This window comes from Phyllobates terribilis, unplaced genomic scaffold (assembly GCF_046119375.1).
Source record: "Phyllobates terribilis strain yellow unplaced genomic scaffold, ASM4611937v1 Scaffold_12__6_contigs__length_324123572, whole genome shotgun sequence".
Lineage (NCBI taxonomy): Eukaryota > Metazoa > Chordata > Amphibia > Anura > Dendrobatidae > Phyllobates > Phyllobates terribilis.
The window spans coordinates 94,223,094-94,245,510 of record NW_027362772.1 but is presented as its reverse complement, the minus strand read 5'-3'; the positions used below and the strand labels follow the sequence as shown (position 1 = coordinate 94,245,510).

Here is a 22,417-nt window from a genome sequence, read left to right as displayed (position 1 = left end):
CCTCAGAGGAGCCTCCACCTGCTAATCTGACACATCCCACAGGAGGTATGACGAAACCTCAGAGGAGCCTCCACCTGCTAATCTGACACATCCCACAGGAGGTATGACAAAACCTCAGAGGAGCCTCCACCTGCTAATCTGACGCATCCCACAGGAGGTATGACGAAACCTCAGAGGAGCCTCCACCTGCTAATCTGACACATCCCACAGGAGGTATGACGAAACCTCAGAGGAGCCTCCACCTGCTAATCTGACGCATCCCACAGGAGGTATGACAAAACCTCAGAGGAGCCTCCACCTGCTAATCTGACACATCCCACAGGAGGTATGACGAAACCTCAGAGGAGCCTCCACCTGCTAATCTGACACATCCCACAGGAGGTATGACGAAACCTCAGAGGAGCCTCCACCCGCTAATCTGACACATCCCACAGGAGGTATGACGAAACCTCAGAGGAGCCTCCACCTGCTAATCTGACACATCCCACAGGAGGTATGACGAAACCTCAGAGGAGCCTCCACCTGCTAATCTGACACATCCCACAGGAGGTATGACGAAACCTCAGAGGAGCCTCCACCTGCTAATCTGACACATCCCACAGGAGGTATGACGAAACCTCAGAGGAGCCTCCACCTGCTAATCTGACACATCCCACAGGAGGTATGACGAAACCTCAGAGGAGCCTCCACCTGCTAATCTGACACATCCCACAGGAGGTATGACGAAACCTCAGAGGAGCCTCCACCTGCTAATCTGACACATCCCACAGGAGGTATGACGAAACCTCAGAGGAGCCTCCACCCGCTAATCTGACAGCACCATGGTGTATAAAAAAAACCTCAGAGGAGCCTCCACCTGCTAATCTGACGCCATCATCCTACAGATTATCATAAAGTCCACATCTCTCCCAGGACTCCCTCATCAGCCACAGATGCAGCACAGTCACTTTTTTGGAGTCTTCCCACAAGGCTTTGCATCACTTCTCTATCTGGAATTTGTTGCTTTGCTTATCTTTAGCTTTCTGGTTCTTAAACCAAGTGCCAGAATTAGAGTCCAGTAACAGGGACAACCCCAAGAAGAGTCCAGTAACAGGGCCAACCCAAGGAGAGACCAGTAACAGGGTCAACCCAAGGAGAGACCAGTTATGGGGCCAACCCCAGTAGAGTCCAGTTCAGGGCCAACCCAAAGAAGAGTCCAGTAACACGGCCAACCCAGGAGAGTCCAGGTATGGGGTCAACCCAGGAAGAGTCCAGTAACAGGGCCAACCCCAGGAGAGTCCGGGCACGGGGCCAACCCCAGGAAGAGTCCAGGTACGGGGCCAACCCCAGGAATAGTCCAGTAACGGGGCCAACCACAGGAAGAGTCCCGTAAAAGGGCCAACCCCAGGAGAGTCAAAGTACGGGGCCAACCCAGGAAGAGAGTCCAGTTAAGGTACCAACCCCAGGAAGAGAGTCCAGCAACAGGGCCAACCCCAGGAAGAGTCCGGTTACGGGGCCAACCCCAGAAAGAGTCCAGGTATGGGGCCAGCCCCAGGAAGAGTCCAGTAACGGGGCCAACCCCAGGAGAGTCCAGTAACAGGGCCAACCCCAGGAGAGTCCAGTAACAGGGCCAACCCCAGGAGAGTCCTGTAACAGGGCCAACCCCAAGAAGAGTCCAGTAACAGGGCCAACCCCAAGAAGAGTCCAGTAACAGGGTCAACCCCAGGAGAGTCCAGCAACAGGGCTAACCCCAGGAATAGTCCAGTAACAGGGCCAACCCAAGGAAGAGTCCAGTAACAGGGACAACCCTCCTAGAAGAGCCCAGTAACAGGGCCAAACCAGGAAGAGTCCAGATATGGGGCCAACCCCAAGAAAAGTCCAGGTACGGGGTCCACCCCAGGAAGAGTCCAGTAACGGGGCCACTGGACTCCGGGGCCAACCCCAGGAGAGTCCAGGTATGGGGCCAAACCCAGGAAGAGTCCAGCAATGGGGCCAACTCCAGGAGAGTCCAGGTACGGGGCCAACCCCAGGAAGAGTCCAGGTACGGGGCCAACCCCAGGAAGAGACCAGGTACGGGGCCAACCCCAGGAAGAGACCAGGTACGGGGCCAACCCCAGGAAGAGTCCAGGTAAGGGGCCAACCCCAGGAAGAGTCCAGGTACGGGGCCAACCCCAGGAAGAGTCCAGGTACGGGGCCAACCCCAGGAAGAGTCCAGGTACGGGGCCAACCCCAGGAAGAGTCCAGGTACGGGGCCAACCCCAGGAAGAGTCCAGGTATGGGGCCAACCCCAGGAAGAGTCCAGGTACGGGGCCAACCCCAGGAAGAGTCCAGGTACGGGGCCAACCCTAGGAAGAGTCCAGGTACGGGGCCAACCCCAGGAAGAGTCCAGTAACGGGGCCAACCCCAGGAAGAGTCCAGTAATGGGGCCAAACCCAGGAAGAGTCCAGTAACGGGGCCAACCCCAGGAAGAGTCCAGTAACGGGGCCAACCCCAGGAAGAGTCCAGTAATGGGGCCAACCCCAGGAAGAGTCCAGTTATGTGGCCAACCTCAGGAGAGTCCAGTAACAGGGCCAACCCCAGGAGAGTCCAGGTACGGGGCCAACCCAGGAAGAGTCCAGGTATGGGGTCAACCCCCGGAAGAGTCCAGTAACAGGGCCAACCCCAGGAAGAGTTCAGTAATGGGGGCCAAACCCAGGAAGAGTTCAGTAATGGGGCCAACCCCAGGAAGAGTCCAGTAACGGGGCCAACCCCAGGAAGAGTCCGGTAACGGAGCCAACCCCAGGAAGAGTCCAGTAACAGGGCCAACCCCAGGAAGAGTTCAGCAATGGGGGCCAACCCCAGAAAGAGTTCAGTAATGGGGCCAAACCCAGGAAGAGTTCAGTAATGGGGTCAACCCCAGGAAGAGTCCAGTTATGTGGCCACCCCAGGAGAGTCCAGGTATGGGGCCAAACTTAAGAAGAGTCCAGGTACGGGGTCCACCCCAGGAAGAGTCCAGTAACAGGGCCAACCCCAGGAGAGTCCAGGTACGGGGCCAACCCAGGAAGAGTCCAGGTATGGGGTCAACCCCCGGAAGAGTCCAGTAACAGGGCCAACCCCAGGAAGAGTTCAGTAATGGGGGCCAAACCCAGGAAGAGTTCAGTAATGGGGCCAACCCCAGGAAGAGTCCAGTAACGGGGCCAACCCCAGGAAGAGTCCGGTAACGGAGCCAACCCCAGGAAGAGTCCAGTAACAGGGCCAACCCCAGGAAGAGTTCAGTAATGGGGGCCAACCCCAGAAAGAGTTCAGTAATGGGGCCAAACCCAGGAAGAGTTCAGTAATGGGGTCAACCCCAGGAAGAGTCCAGTTATGTGGCCACCCCAGGAGAGTCCAGGTATGGGGCCAAACTCAAGAAGAGTCCAGGTACGGGGTCCACCCCAGGAAGAGTCCAGTAACAGGGCCAACCCCACGAGAGTCCAGGTACGGGGCCAACCCAGGAAGAGTACAGGTATGGGGCCAACCCCCGGAAGAGTCCAGTAACAGGGCCAACCCCAGGAAGAGTCCAGTTATGTGGCCACCCCAGGAGAGTCCAGGTATGGGGCCAACCCCAGGAAGAGTCCAATAAAGGGGCCAACCCCAAGAAGAGTCCAGTAACGGGACAAACTCCAGGAGAGTCCAGTAACAGGGCCAACCCCAAAAAGAGTCCAGTAACAGAGCCAACCCCATGAAGAGTCCAGTAATAGAGCCAACCCCAAGAAGAGTCCAGTAACGGGGCCAACCCCAGGAGAGTCCAAGTAAGGGGCCAACCCAAGAGAGTCCAGGTACGGGGCCAACCCAAGAGAGTCTAGGTACGGGGCCTCTTGTCCACCCCTTATCCACCTCTTGTGCACTGATAGAAATGCAGCCGCTACAATTCTACTTTGCCCGTTCTCGGTTGGTCTACCTGGTGCTGAGTGGAGAGGATGGGACCAATAATTGCAGCTGAGGAAGGATTACTTAGCCACATTCTGCTCCATTTTGCCTCTGGTTGGATTGTAGCCTCAGGACTATAGGACCGCAGTGCGATGAATCCTTCTAGTCTTCACGGATCCACTTCAATCATGACATCATTAGGCATTGGCCTTGGGTGGACAGACGATGGAACGTCCAGATACATCAGAGGATATAGGTCTCACGCCACGCGGCCGCCTTGGTCAGTCCATCATGCGTGCACATGATATGAGCACCGCTGCACCGTTCTTATCCTGTCATTGACTTATACAGCAGGGTAATATGTCGGCTGAACAAGTAAAGATGGAAAGGTTACCGTGTCACCAGCACAAGTCTCAGCGAGCTTTATTAAATATGCGCGGTATATAGTCGTAATGTGATCGGCAATGACACGATGACGAGCCGCCACGACGGCAAACACGGCTGAATCTCTATTTTTCATTACATACTTTGATATTACCAGAGAATACTTGTCTTATAAATATTCAGCGCTGTTATACTTGTCAAGACCGTAAAAAAAATGAGCCAGATAAAAGGAAAATAACCGGAGGAGGAAGTATAAAATCCAAATATAGCGCCAGGTGCAGAAACCGCAAATCTACGGAGTATGAGGCATCATAACCCCCAATATTCAGGACGAGAGGGTTCACCGACGACCCACTAACGCTGGAAAGACCGTCAAGACCAATGGGGTCAGCCATCATCTCCCATTATGTAATATCTCCAGTTAACTCAGCAATGTAGATGGAAACAAAGAACCTGTAAAGATGAAATGTTGCAAAACTTTTACTGAAACCCAATTGCAAAAATTATTTGGATATAAAAAAAAGTGCCCCCACGACCTGTCGCACCGTTATACTCACTCATCTTTTACCGTCCAAAGCCATTTTTTCCCCCATTAGCAAATATTTGATTATTCAGTCACTTTTCCAGAAAGTGAGGACATCAAAGCCTCGGAGACCCACTTAATTACAGGAGTAACTGCTACCCCCTACCCTAAGCCCACCTCGAGTTTCAATTAGCAGCAGAAAAGGACTTGCCGGTGTCTTCATATCGGTAATTTCACCGCCGTGTGACTTCAAAAAAAGTTCAAACACGTTTGGCAAAAAGACAACTTTGTAATGAGCTTTTAAGAAAAAAAAAAAAACGAAGAAAACACAGATCAAGGAGATGGAAAAAAATGCATCTCAATTTATTCCGGAGGTGGGAAGCGGCTATAAATACCCGACGCGCGTCGGGATTCTATATTTATTTACAACGCTCATTCCTGTATGAAAGGAGAGGCCGGAGCAGGAGAACAATGTGTAGCCATGAAGGGTCCAATAAAACAAGCGCTGGCAGTCCGTCCGTCCGTCCTTCCGCAATCCATGTAATGGAGCGCCATAACTCAGCGCCATCCGGCGGCTTTCATTAGATCACAAATCACGGCGCGTAATCGTCGGGATAGGCCGTGGAAATGAATTTAGGATGTCATCTGCCATGTAATGATAAAGCCAAAGGCCTTGAATTATGGCTCTCAATTATAGCATAGGAGCACTTCATTACCGAGCGGTTCCTCCCACGCGCCGGCCGGCCGCCGCTCGCCACCCAAAACTCCGAGCACATCTGCTCCTACAAAAGCAAAAGACAAATTCCCATCAAGCCGTGAAGAATAAGGTGGAGGACAGGATGAGTCACCGCGCCATAATCGGTCATTTCTATACTTTCACACCAATTACCGTGATATATGATGTTACTTAAAAGCTGCGATGGAAGCGTTCCAGCCGCATTTAGATAATGAGCGGAGAAGGCGGCTTTTAACCCCGTTCTCCCCAAGACAGTCCGTCCAGGGGTTGAAGGCTCCCGCAGCAGCGAGCCCAGCCTGCACCCGAGAGGTTAAGTCCTGCGGAATAATGGATTCCGAATTAAGTTTCTTCCTTTCTTTCGCTGCATAGTATCAAGTGCACGTTTCTTTTTTTGGCCTTTTCCAATTGAATTGCGCTCCGCAGAAGAAGCACTTACCTAAAATCCTTTTTATGGATTCCTTTCTAAACGATGACCTTTTTGCAATTTCCCAAACTGCTTTATCAGATTTGTTTACAGTCGCTGGCACAAAGCGATTGGCATCTCCAAGCATCGAAAATCAGGGTAAAAGGGGTCTTAATGGAAGCCCCCAAATAGATACCCCACCAGTCCACCAGCAGCAGGGTCTGCAGGAAAGACCCAGAGCGTAGCTCTGCAATCACCTTACTATACCGAGTAACATAGTTACATAGTTACATCTACTATATAATTGTCTTATCCCGTCTGTCTGTCCAAGAAATCCCGCGTCGCTCATTGGTCCGGCAGCGGCCAATCAGCGCCGCGGGATTTCAGAAAAAAGATGGCGGCCGTTAGCGGCTCATCTGCGGGACGGAGCTGAGCGGCGATGCAGCCGGGAGATGACAGGCGCGAGGCGCTCATCTCCCGGCCGGCAACAGCAGAAGGAACCCGACCGCCGGACCCATCTGCGGGACGGAGATGCAGCCGGGAGATGAGCGGCGCAAGGCGCTCATGTCCCGGCCGGTAGCAGCGGAAGGACCGTCGGCGCCGCTGACCTCCATGCGGAAGGGAGGACCGGGGAGCGGCGCTGCGGGTCGGGATTCTTCTGCTGCGAGCGCCCGCTCATGTCCCGAGTTCTCGCAGCGGAAGTATCCGCACAGGCAGCACCGCTCCCCGGTCCTCACCAAGACGATTCGATGATTGGTCGCGGTCTTCGGACCCGACCAATCACTGATCTTAGCGCAAAAGTTAAATACCGCTGTGCTGATTGGTCGCGGACGCTGCCCGCGACCAATCACCGATTTGGGCGCCAAATTTAAATATCGGCCGCGACCAATCAGCACAGTAGTGGTTAACTTTAGCCGCAAGATCAGTGATTGGTCGCGGGCCAAGACCGCGACCAATCACCGATTTGGGCGCCACATTTAAATAGCGGCCGCGACCAATCACCGATCTTGCCGCCACATTTAAACACTGCTGTGCTAATTGGTCGCAGACGCCAGCCGCGACCAATCAGCATGCTTGGCGCCAAATTTAAACAACGCTCTGCTGATTGGTCGCAGACGCCAGACGCGTCCAATCAGCGAGATTGGCGCCAAATTTAAACAACGCTCTGCTGATTGGTCGCGGCCGGCGACCAATCAGCGATTTTGGCGCCAAGTTTAAACACCGCTCTGCTGATTGGTCGCGGTCGCCGGCCGCGACCAATCACCGATATTGCTGCCAAATTTAAACACCGCTTTGCTGATTGGTCGCGGTTGCCGGCCTCGACCAATCAGCGATTTGGGCGCCAAATTTAAACGCCGCTCTGCTAATTGCGCCCCGTTGGCCGCATACATATTCTAGAATACCCGATGCGTTAGAATCGGGCCACCATCTAGTAGCTACATAGTTTATAAGGCCGAAAAAAGACAAGCGTCCATCCAGTTCAGCCTATTAAAATCAGGACTTGCTCCAATCACATCCAGAGCTGCAATCACGGTTTTCCTTGTGTATCCAAGTACGGTGTGATTTTTGATACCTACCGGCAACTTTTTCGCTACTTGGCATTTTCTAAATCCCCCTACTTGCATACCTGAAACACCCAGTTACACCTACTTCTTTAAAGAGACAGCGCTCATTTTTTGACTTCTTTAAAGAGACAGCGCTCATTTTTTGACAGCAAAATTTATTACTTTTTTTTTCCCCCCAAAAAAAATTCGATGTGTTCCCTCATTGTCAAGTAGCACCCCGATCCTGAAATACCGAATAGCAGCAATGCACCAGAGTGCGAGTCCTCGGTCTGCACCAGGCTGACTAATTACAAGCCGCAGTCAGCAGCAGCATGATAAATTCTGCTCTGGATGTGACTGGAGTGCGAGACATGAGATAAGTCATCGCGATGGAGCTGCTGTAGATTTAGGAAGGGAGAGGATTGACTGCACATCTCCTTTTCTGAGCGTCTTAATAAATCAATATATAACCGTTGAGAGTCTGCAAAGCTTTGTCATGTGATCCAGAGCTGCAATCACAATTCTGTCGGTTAGCCAGCTGCTGCTGCTGGTCTTGTCTGCACTGATTGAATCATTTCACTGTACAGTAGTGAGATAAAGAAAAAATCTACTTGTACCAAGATGCATTGCCTCGGAGAGTGGGATCTTAATCAATTCTGAATGCAGCTCTGGATGTGACTGGATAAGTATAAGTTGGTATATATGGAATGTGTAGGAGCATGTTCACACTGGCCACTAAACAGACAAAACCTAAGATGGAAACAAAATGACCAAATACCCTGATCTAAGTAAGTAAAACATAATAGTGCATATAAATTTTTTTATAGAGGACTTGGTGATCAGTGTCTGATTAAAAAAAGGGTAAAAGCTGTCCCACCACGACAAGGTGTACCCAAATTGGGATAGTCCTATCCTTCAGTATTAAAACCTTAACGTGTGAAAATTAACCTTAATGTGAAAAAGGGCCCAGCAGGACTGTGGGCACCCAGCTACAGTGTCACACTGAGGTCATTTTTGACACATGGTAAGGTTTTAATATTAGAGGTTAGGACCATCAATATCTGGGTGCACCATGTCGTGGTGGGATGGATTTTACTCTTTTTTTTTAATCAGAAGCAGTGTTTACTAAGTCCCCTATGTTATTTACAGAGGTGTGAAAAAGTGTTTGCCCCCTTCCTGATCCTGCATGTTTGTGTCAGATCCCAAAACAAATGTAAACATTAGACAAATATAACACAAGTAACCACAAAATGCAGTTTTTAAATGAAGGATTTTATTATCAAGGGAAAAAGAAATCCAAACCTACAGGGTCCTGTGTGAAAAAAGTGATTGCCCTCCCCCTTAAAACATGAATTAACTGTGGTTTATCACATCTTTGGGAAGCTGAGTACAATTTCCCTCGCCACACATAGGCGTGATTACTGCCACACCTGTTCTCGATTAAGAAATCACTTAAATAGGACCTGCATGACAAAGTGAAGTAGCCCAAAAGATCCTCAAAAGCTAGACATCATGCTGCGATCAAAAGAAATTCAGGAACAAATGAGAAACAAAGTGATTGAGATCTATCAGTCTGGAAAATGTTATAAAGCCATTTCTAAAGCTTTGGGACTCCAGCGAACAACAGTGAGAGACATTGTTCATGAATAGCGAAAACATGGAACAGTGGTGAACCTTCCCAGGAGTGGCCGGCCGACCAAATTTACCCCAAGAGCGCAGCGACGACTCATCCAAGAGGACACAAAAGACCCCACAACAACATCCAAAGAAATGCAAGCCTCACTTAAGGTCGGTGTTCATGACTCCACCATAAGAAAGAGACTGGGCAAAAATGGCAGCATGGCAGAGTTCCAAGATGAAAACCACTGCTGAGCAAAAAGAACATGAAGGCTCGTCTCAGTTTTGCCAGAAAACATCTTGATGATCACCAAGACATTTGGGAGAATACTCTGTGGACTGACGAGACAAAAGTTGAACTTTTTGGAAGGTGTATGTCCCATTACATCTCGCATAGAAGTAACACAGCATTTCAGAAAAGGAACATCATACCAACAGTAAAATATGGTGGTGGTAGTGTGATGGTCTGGGGTTGTTTTGCTGCTTCAGGACCTGGAAGACTTGCTGTGGTAAATGGAACCATGAATTCTGCTGTCTACAAAAAATCCTGAAGGAGAATGTCTGGCCATCTGTTCCTGACCTTAAGCTGAAGCGCACTTGGGTTACACAGCAGGACAATGATCCAAAACACACCAGCAAGTCCACCTCTGAATGGCTTAAGAAAAACGACATTAAGACCTTGGAGTGGCTGAGTCAAAGTCCTGACCTTAATTTGATTAAGATGCTGTGTCTGGACCTTAAAGAGGCGGTTCATGCTCAGAATTCTCCAATGTGGCTGAATTACAACAATTCTGCAAAGATGAGAGGCCAAAATTCCTCCAGAGCTTTGTAAAGACTCATTGCCGGTTATCACAAACGCTTGATTGCAGTTGTTGCTGCCAAGGGCCCAACCAGTTATTAGGTTTAGGGGGCAATCACTTTTTCACGCAGGGCCCTGTAGGTTTGGATTTCTTTTTCTCTAAATAATAAAGACCTTAATTTATAAACTGCATTTTGTGGTTACTTGTGTTATCTTTGTCTAATATTTACATTTGTTTTGTGATCTGAAACATTTAAGTGACAAACATGCAAAAGAATAAGAAATCAGGAAGGGGGCAATCACTTTTCCACACAGGGCTCTCTAGGTTTGGATTTCTTTTTCTCTAAATAATAAAGACCTTCATTTATAAACTGCATTTTGTGGTTATTTGTGTTATATTTGTCTAATATTTATATTTGTTTTGTGATCTGAAACATTTAAGTGACAAACATGCAAAAGAATAAGAAATCAGACACTTTTTCACACCACTATTATGTTTGATCATTTTGTTGCCATTAGGCTCTTTCTCTAAAGTTGTTTAACGGATTTAAACCACGGGCGTCACAATGTCGCCAAAAAAAAATTCTCCTAAATCTCAGGCCGTCCACTTTTTGGCAGCAGTTCTGATCGTGGCTCAGAGATGGAGCTGGCCTTTGTGACATGATCGTGGGGGTCTTTCACAATAGGGTCAGCCTATGGGGTACACATCACTACATGTCAGGGTGAACTGCATGGAGAATTATATTAACCCCTGTATTATACTGCAGTTATTCCGTCTACAGGTCGCAAGCAGAACTGTCCCCCAAACCAGCCCCCTCCGCTGCACATCGCTTCCATAGAGACCTATAATAATGGGGTGTATAATAGTTTGGGTTCGGAGGGTATTTTTATATCCGCGCAGCTGTGGGTACGGCCATGACAGCAGCTGTGTTGACTTCTTCTCCCCTCATCAAAATGACGCTCGTTGATTAGATCCCAGCTGCCATCAAAGGACAATCAGAAGTGTCAGGTTGTGTAGAGGCGGATGATGAGGATGTTGCCCCTGCCAGCCGCTGGCATGACCCTCTGCAGAGCGCTGGGCACTCCCAATGAGTCCTTCTCTTATATGGAGGCGCGCGGAGCCGACACCTGGACCCTCGCAATCAGCGATGTGCAAGGACAGACGGATCCCCTCGCATTGTGCGCTGATTATCAGCCCCCCGGCAGCCGCCTGGCAATGGCTGAAATACCACTTTAATTTACACCCGAAATTTACGGCCAAATTTGTTCCCCTGCAAAAGAGGAGAACAAATCAGTTGTTGCACTGTGTCGTGGGACATGAAGAACAGCTGGAAAGGCTCCACGCGATCAGTAACGTCTCCGCGTGGCCCCATTACTCATCCCCGGGAAAAACACCATGAATTATGGAGACCGCCGAAGAAACGCAGATCTGCGCCGCCCCCCGCTAATAACCGAATCAGATCAGAAATTACAGGAGGTCTGCACCGTCCCTATAGAGGGGGAGCGAAGCAAACGCGTCAGCCGCCCGTCACATCATACCCTCATCATCCTCGTCCAAACAATATCCTACCGTCATCATCCTCAAATAGATCAAACCCTCATCATCCTCAAAGAGATCATACCCTCATCATCCTCAAACAGATCAAACCCTCATCATCCTCAAATAGATCATACCCTCATCATCCTCAAACAGATCAAACCCTCATCATCCTCCTCACACAGATCATACCCTCATCATCCTCACACAGATCATACCCTCATCATCCTCAAATAGATCAAACCCTCATCATCCTCAAACAGATCATACCCTCATCATCCTCAAACAGATCAAACCCTCATCATCCTCAAATAGATCATACCCTCATCATCCTCAAACAGATCAAACCCTCATCATCCTCACACAGATCATACCCTCATCATCCTCAAATAGATCAAACCCTCATCATCCTCAAACAGATCATACCCTCATCATCCTCACACAGATCAAACCCTCATCATCCTCAAACAGATCAAACCCTCATCATCCTCAAACAGATCATACCCTCATCATCCTCACACAGATCATACCCTCATCATCCTCAAACAGATCAAACCCTCATCATCCTCACACAGATCATACCCTCATAATCCTCAAACAGATCATACCCTCATCATCCTCACACAGATCATACCCTCATCATCCTCACACAGATCAAACCCTCATCATCCTCAAATAGATCAAACCCTCATCATCCTCAAATAGATCATACCCTCATCATCCTCACACAGATCAAACACTCATCATCCTCAAACAGATCATACCCTCATCATCCTCACACAGATCAAACCCTCATCATCCTCAAACAGATCAAACCCTCATCATCCTCAAACAGATCAAACCCTCATCATCCTCAAACAGATCAAACCCTCATCATCCTCACACAGATCATACCCTCATCATCCTCAAACAGATCATACCCTCATCATCCTCACACAGATCAAACACTCATCATCCTCAAACAGATCAAACCCTCATCATCCTCAAACAGATCATACCCTCATCATCCTCACACAGATCATACCCTCATCATCCTCAAATAGATCAAACCCTCATCATCCTCACACAGATCATACCCTCATCATCCTCACACAGATCATACCCTCATCATCCTCAAACAGATCAAACCCTCATCATCCTCACACAGATCATACCCTCATCATCCTCACACAGATCATACCCTCATCATCCTCAAATAGATCAAACCCTCATCATCCTCAAACAGATCATACCCTCATCATCCTCACACAGATCAAACCCTCATCATCCTCAAACAGATCAAACCCTCATCATCCTCAAACAGATCAAACCCTCATCATCCTCAAACGGATCAAACCCTCATCATCCTCAAACGGATCAAACCCTCATCATCCTCAAACAGATCAAACCCTCATCATCCTCAAACAGATCAAACCCTCATCATCCTCACACAGATCATACCCTCATCATCCTCAAACAGATCATACCCTCATCATCCTCACACAGATCAAACCCTCATCATCCTCAAACAGATCAAACCCTCATCATCCTCAAACAGATCATACCCTCATCATCCTCAAATAGATCAAACCCTCATCATCCTCACACAGATCAAACCCTCATCATCCTCACACAGATCATACCCTCATCATCCTCAAATAGATCAAACCCTCATCATCCTCAAACAGATCAAACCCTCATCATCCTCAAACAGATCATACCCTCATCATCCTCACACAGATCATACCCTCATCATCCTCACACAGATCAAACCCTCATCATCCTCACAGATCATACCCTCATCATCCTCGTCCAAACAATATCCTACCGTCATCATCCTCAAATAGATCAAACCCTCATCATCCTCAAACAGATCAAACCCTCATCATCCTCAAACAGATCAAACCCTCATCATCCTCAAACGGATCAAACCCTCATCATCCTCAAACAGATCAAACCCTCATCATCCTCAAACAGATCAAACCCTCATCATCCTCACACAGATCATACCCTCATCATCCTCAAACAGATCATACCCTCATCATCCTCACACAGATCAAATCCTCATCATCCTCAAACAGATCAAACCCTCATCATCCTCAAACAGATCATACCCTCATCATCCTCACACAGATCATACCCTCATCATCCTCAAATAGATCAAACCCTCATCATCCTCACACAGATCATACCCTCATCATCCTCACACAGATCAAACCCTCATCATCCTCACACAGATCATACCCTCATCATCCTCACACAGATCAAACCCTCATCATCCTCACACAGATCATACCCTCATCATCCTCAAATAGATCAAACCCTCATCATCCTCAAACAGATCAAACCCTCATCATCCTCAAACAGATCATACCCTCATCATCCTCACACAGATCATACCCTCATCATCCTCACACAGATCAAACCCTCATCATCCTCACAGATCATACCCTCATCATCCTCGTCCAAACAATATCCTACCGTCATCATCCTCAAATAGATCAAACCCTCATCATCCTCAAACTGATCATACCCTCATCATCCTCAAACAGATCAAACCCTCATCATCCTCAAATAGATCATACCCTCATCATCCTCAAACAGATCATACCCTCATCATCCTCACACAGATCATACCCTCATCATCCTCAAACAGATCAAACCCTCATCATCCTCAAACAGATCATACCCTCATCATCCTCACACAGATCAAACCCTCATCATCCTCAAAGAGATCATACCCTCATCATCCTCAAATAGATCATACCCTCATCATCCTCAAACAGATCATACCCTCATCATCCTCACACAGATCATACCCTCATCATCCTCAAACAGATCAAACCCTCATCATCCTCAAACAGATCACACCCTCATCATCCTCACACAGATCAAACCCTCATCATCCTCAAAGAGATCATACCCTCATCATCCTCACACAGATCAAACCCTCATCATCCTCATGCTGCATATCATATCCAAATCATCTTCATATACATCCTACCCTCATCATCCTCAAACAGATCATACCCTCATCATCCTCAAATAGATCAAACCCTCATCATCCTCAAATAGATCAAACCCTCATCATCCTCAAACAGATCATACCCTCATCATCCTCGAACAGATCAAACCCTCATCATCCTCAAATAGATCAAACCCTCATCATCCTCAAACAGATCATACCCTCATCATCCTCACACAGATCATACCCTCATCATCCTCAAATAGATCATACCCTCATCATCCTCACACAGATCATACCCTCATCATCCTCAAACAGATCATACCCTCATAATCCTCAAACAGATCAAACCCTCATCATCCTCACACAGATCATACCCTCATCATCCTCAAATAGATCAAACCCTCATCATCCTCAAACAGATCAAACCCTCATCATCCTCAAACAGATCATACCCTCATCATCCTCACACAGATCATACCCTCATCATCCTCACACAGATCAAACCCTCATCATCCTCACAGATCATACCCTCATCATCCTCGTCCAAACAATATCCTACCGTCATCATCCTCAAATAGATCAAACCCTCATCATCCTCAAACTGATCATACCCTCATCATCCTCAAACAGATCAAACCCTCATCATCCTCAAATAGATCATACCCTCATCATCCTCAAACAGATCATACCCTCATCATCCTCACACAGATCATACCCTCATCATCCTCAAACGGATCAAACCCTCATCATCCTCAAACAGATCAAACCCTCATCATCCTCAAACAGATCAAACCCTCATCATCCTCACACAGATCATACCCTCATCATCCTCAAACAGATCAAATCCTCATCATCCTCAAACAGATCAAACCCTCATCATCCTCAAACAGATCATACCCTCATCATCCTCACACAGATCATACCCTCATCATCCTCAAATAGATCAAACCCTCATCATCCTCACACAGATCATACCCTCATCATCCTCACACAGATCAAACCCTCATCATCCTCACACAGATCATACCCTCATCATCCTCACACAGATCAAACCCTCATCATCCTCACACAGATCATACCCTCATCATCCTCAAACAGATCAAACCCTCATCATCCTCAAATAGATCAAACCCTCATCATCCTCAAACAGATCAAACCCTCATCATCCTCAAACAGATCATACCCTCATCATCCTCACACAGATCATACCCTCATCATCCTCACACAGATCAAACCCTCATCATCCTCACAGATCATACCCTCATCATCCTCGTCCAAACAATATCCTACCGTCATCATCCTCAAATAGATCAAACCCTCATCATCCTCAAACTGATCATACCCTCATCATCCTCAAACAGATCAAACCCTCATCATCCTCAAATAGATCATACCCTCATCATCCTCAAACAGATCATACCCTCATCATCCTCACACAGATCATACCCTCATCATCCTCAAACAGATCAAACCCTCATCATCCTCAAACAGATCATACCCTCATCATCCTCACACAGATCAAACCCTCATCATCCTCAAAGAGATCATACCCTCATCATCCTCAAATAGATCATACCCTCATCATCCTCAAACAGATCATACCCTCATCATCCTCACACAGATCATACCCTCATCATCCTCAAACAGATCAAACCCTCATCATCCTCAAAGAGATCATACCCTCATCATCCTCACACAGATCAAACCCTCATCATCCTCATGCTGCATATCATATCCAAATCATCTTCATATACATCCTACCCTCATCATCCTCAAACAGATCATACCCTCATCATCCTCAAATAGATCAAACCCTCATCATCCTCAAATAGATCAAACCCTCATCATCCTCAAACAGATCATACCCTCATCATCCTCGAACAGATCAAACCCTCATCATCCTCAAATAGATCAAACCCTCATCATCCTCAAACAGATCATACCCTCATCATCCTCACACAGATCATACCCTCATCATCCTCAAATAGATCATACCCTCATCATCCTCACACAGATCATACCCTCATCATCCTCAAACAGATCATACCCTCATAATCCTCAAACAGATCAAACCCTCATCATCCTCAAACAGATCATACCCTCATCATCCTCACACAGATCATACCCTCATCATCCTCAAATAGATCAAACCCTCATCATCCTCACACAGATCATACCCTCATCATCCTCAAACAGATCATACCCTCATCATCCTCATGCTGCATATCATATCCAAATCATCTTCATATACATCCTACCCTCATCATCCTCAAACAGATCATACCCTCATCATCCTCACACAGATCATACCCTCATCATCCTCAAATAGATCAAACCCTCATCATCCTCAAACAGATCATACCCTCATCATCCTCGAACAGATCAAACCCTCATCATCCTCAAATAGATCAAACGCTCATCATCCTCAAACAGATCAAACCCTCATCATCCTCAAACAGATCAAACCATCATCATCCTCATGCTGCATATCATATCCAAATCATCTTCATATACATTCTACCCTCATCATCCTCATCCTCACGATATCCTACCCTCATCATCCTCGTCCATACGATATCCTACCCTCATCATCCTCGTCCATACGATATTCTACCCTCATCATCCTCGTCCATACGATATCCTACCCTCATCATCCTCGTCCATACGATATCCTACCCTCATCATCCTCGTCCATACGATATCCTACCCTCATCATCTTCAAACAGATCAAACCCTCATCATCCTCAAACAGATCATACCCTCATCATCCTCAAACAGATCAAACCCTCATCATCCTCAAACAGATCAAACCCTCATCATCCTCATGCTGCATATCATATACAAATCATCTTCATATACATCCTACCCTCATCATCCTCGTCCATACGATATCCTACCCTCATCATCCTCAGCCATACGATATCCTACCCTCATCATCCTCGTCCATACGATATCCTACCCTCATCATCCTCCTCCATACGATATCCTACCCCCCATCATCCTCGTCCATACGATATCCTACCCTCATCATCCTCGTCCATACGATATCCTACTCTCATCATCCTCGTCCATACGATATCCTACCCTCATCATCCTCGTCCATAAGATATCCTACCCTCATCATCCTCCTCCATACGATATCCTACCCTCATCATCCTCCTCCATACGATATCCTACCCTCATCATCCTCCTCCATACGATATCCTACCCTCATCATCCTCGTCCATACGATATTCTATCCTCATCATCCTCGTCCATACGATGTCCTACCCTCATCATCCTCGTCCATACGATATCCTACCCTCATCATCCTCGTCCATACGATATCCTACCCTCATCATCCTCGTCCATACGATATCCTACCCTCATCATCCTCGTCCATACGATATCCTACCCTCATCATCCTCGTCCATAAGATATCCTACCCTCATCATCCTCCTCCATACGATATCCTACCCTTATCATCCTCGTCCATACGATATCCTACCCTCATCATCCTCGTCCATACGATATCCTACCCTCATCATCCTCGTCCATACGATATCCTACCCTCATCATCCTCGTCCATACGATATCCTACCCTCATCATCCTCGTCCATAAGATATCCTACCCTCATCATCCTCCTCCATACGATATCCTACCCTTATCATCCTCGTCCATACGATATCCTACCCTCATCATCCTCGTCCATACGATATCCTACCCTCATCATCCTCGTCCATACGATATTCTACCCTCATCATCCTCGTCCATACGATATCCTACCCTCATCATCCTCGTCCATACGATATCCTACCCTCATCATCCTCGTCCATACGATATCCTACCCTCATCATCCTCGTCCATACGATATTCTATCCTCATCATCCTCGTCCATACGATATCCTACCCTCATCATCCTCGTCCACACGATATCCTACCCTCATCATCCTCGTCCATATGATACCCTACCCTCATCATCCTCGTCCATACGATATCCTACCCTCATCATCTTCAAACAGATGAAACCCTCATCATCCTCAAACAGATCAAACCCTCATCATCCTCATGCTGCATATCATATCCAAATCATCTTCATATACATCCTACCCTCATCATCCTCATCCTCACGATATCCTACCCTCATCATCCTCATCCATACGATATCCTACCCTCATCATCCTCGTCCATACGATATTCTACCCTCATCATCCTCGTCCATACGATATTCTACCCTCATCATCCTCGTCCATACGATATCCTACCCTCATCATCCTCGTCCATACGATATTCTATCCTCATCATCCTCGTCCATACGATATCCTACCCTCATCATCCTCGTCCATACGATATCCTACCCTCATCATCCTCGTCCATACGATATCCTACCCTCATCATCCTCGTCCATACGATATTCTACCCTCATCATCCTCGTCCATACGATATCCTACCCTCATCATCCTCGTCCATACGATATCCTACCCTCATCATCCTCGTCCATACGATATTCTACCCTCATCATCCTCATCCATACGATATCCTACCCTCATCATCCTCGTCCATATGATACCCTACCCTCATCATCCTCGTCCATATGATACCCTACCCTCATCATCCTCGTCCATACGATATCCTACCCTCATCATCCTCGTCCATACGATATCCTACCCTCAGTTCATTATATATGGAGTATGCTGAGCAATTATAAAAAAAAAAAAACATTATTCAGTAATGGACAACCCCTTTAAGGCATGAATTATAAAGCAGCCCGATTGTGTCCTGCGCGCGTCAGTCTGTTATCACCATGTTTGATCCCTACTCTCACTAGCTGCAGGGTAGGGGTACACGTCGCCCCCCCCCCCACACAGGACCCTCCATGCACAGCAGTTTCCCTATGGGGCAGAATAAATTCAGGTGGGGACTTACCAGGTGTGACTACAAGCCCAACCCCCGCGACCAGTGACATCGTCTCCAGAATAAAACATCGATAGCTTGTAACGACGGAGCTGAGTACAACAGCTAAAGAGCCGCAGGCTGAAGGGAGCGCGGCGACTGCGAAGGGTTAATATTCAGCAATATATGTACAGTATATATACCTGCGGACATCTCTTCCCTGCGGCCGGGAGAAGCCTGGGGAATTCAGGAGGGTTCATGGATGAATAAAAGTTTCTATAAAGGCGGCGACGACATCTGAAATTATTACACAGAGGAAAAGTTTCTTAAACGATTTCCACTTAAAGGATCCAAAAGCGGAGAAACGTAAGAGTGTCAGATATAGACCGGAGCGAGCTCCACATATACAGAGGACACCCAGGTTATACCGGCCGTACATATATAATTATATACAGGAGATGCCCGGGTTATACCAGCTGTACATATATAATTATATACAGGAGATGCCCAGGTTATACCAGCTGTACATATATCATTATATACAGGAGATGACCAGGTTATACCAGCTGTACATATATAATTATATACAGGAGATGCCCAGGTTATACCAGCTGTACATATATAATTATATACAGGAGATGTCCAGGTTATACCAGCTGTACATATATAATTATATACAGGAGATGCCCAGGTTATACCAGCTGTACATATATAATTATATACAGGAGATACCCAGGTTATACCAGCTGTACATATATCATTATATACAGGAGATGACCAGGTTATACCAGCTGTACATATATAATTATATACAGGAGATGTCCAGGTTATAGCAGCCGTACATATATAATTATATACAGGAGATGCCCAGGTTATACCGGCTGTACATATATAATTATATACAGAAGATGCCCAGGTTATACCGGCTGTACAAATATAATTATATACAGAAGATGCCCAGGTTATACCAGCTGTACATGTATAATTATATACAGGAGATGCCCAGGTTATAGCAGCTGTACATATATAATTATATACAGGAGATGCCCAGGTTATACTAGCTGTACATATATAATTATATACAGGAGATGCCCAGGTTATACCAGCTGTACACATATAATTATATACAGGAGATGTTCAGGTTATACCAGCTGTACATATATAATTATATACAGGAGATACCCAGGTTATACCAGCTGTACATATATAATTATATACAGGAGATGCCCAGGTTATACCAGCTGTACATATATAATTATATACAGGAGATGTTCAGGTTATACCAGCTGTACATATATAATAATATACAAGAGATGCCCAGGTTATACCAGCTGTACATGTATAATTATATACAGGAGATACCCAGGTTATACCAGCTGTACATATATAATTATACACAGGAGAGGCCCGGGTTATACCAGCTGTACATATATAATTATACACAGGAGAGGCCCGGGTTATACCAGCTGTACATATATAATTATATACAGGAGATGCCCAGGTTATACCAGCTGTACATATATAATTATATACAGGAGATGCTCAGGTTATAGCAGCTGTACATATATAATTATATACAGGAGATGCCCAGGTTATACCAGCTGTACATATATAATTATATACAGGAGATGCCCAGGTTATACCGGCTGTACATATATAATTATATACAGGAGATGCCCAGGTTATACCAGCTGTACATATATAATTATATACAGGAGATTCCCAGGTTATACCAGCTGTACATATATAATTATATACAGGAGATGCCCAGGTTATACCGGCTGCGCATATATCATTATATACAGGAGATGCCCGGGTTATACCAGCTGTACATATATAATTATATAGAGGAGATGCCCAGGTTATACCGGCTGTACATATATAATTATATACAGGAGATGCCCAGGTTATAGCAGCTGTACATATATAATTATATACAGGAGATGCCCAGGTTATACCAGCTGTACATATATAATTATATACAGGAGATGCCCAGGTTATACTAGCTGTACATATATAATTATATACAGGAGATGCTCAGGTTATACCGGCTGTACATATATAATTATATACAGGAGATGCCCAGGTTATACCGGCTGTACATATATCATTATATACAGGAGATGCCCAGGTTATACCAGCTGTACATATATCATTATATAGAGGAGATGCCCAGGTTATACCAGCTGTACATATATAATTATATACAGGAGATGCCCAGGTTATACCGGCTGTACATATATAATTATATACAGGAGATGCCCAGGTTATACCAGCTGTACATATATAATTATATACAGGAGATGCCCGGGTTATACCAGCTGTACATATATAATAATATACAGGAGATGCCCAGGTTATACCAGCTGTACATATATAATTATATACAGGAGATGTCCAGGTTATACCAGCTGTACATATATAATTATATACAGGAGATGCCCGGGTTATACCAGCTGTACATATATAATTATATACAGGAGATGCCCAGGTTATACCAGCTGTACATATATAATTATATACAGGAGATTCCCAGGTTATACCGGCTGTACATATATAATTATATACAGGAGATGCCCAGGTTATACCGGCTGCGCATATATAATTATATACAGGAGATGCCCGGGTTATACCAGCTGTACATATATAATTATATACAGGAGATGCCCGGGTTATACCAGCTGTACATATATAATTATATACAGGAGATGCCCAGGTTATACCGGCTGCGCATATATCATTATATACAGGAGATTCCCAGGTTATACCAGCAGTACATATATAATTATATACAGGAGATGCCCAGGTTATACCGAGTGCGCATATATCATTATATACAGGAGATGCCCGGGTTATACCAGCTGTACATATATAATTATATACAGGAGATGCCCGGGTTATACCAGCTGTACATGTACAATTATATACAGGAGATGCCCAGGTTATACCAGCTGTACATATATAATTATATACAGGAGATACCAGGTTATACCAGCTGTACATATATAATTATATACAGGAGATGCCCAGGTTATACCGGCTGCGCATATATCATTATATACAGGAGATGGCCGGGTTATACCAGCTGTACATATATAATTATATAGAGGAGATGCCCAGGTTATACCGGCTGTACATATATAATTATATACAGGAGATGCCCAGGTTATACCAGCTGTACATATAT

The 22,417-nt window shown here is 46.2% G+C and overlaps 1 protein-coding gene across 2 annotated transcripts in view; it reads right to left on the bottom strand.

Moving 5' to 3' along the window:
• IGSF21 (immunoglobin superfamily member 21) overlaps positions 1-22,417 on the bottom strand; it is an 895,000-nt gene that overhangs the window by 27,188 nt on the left and 845,395 nt on the right. The gene's annotated exons all lie outside the window — the stretch shown is intronic.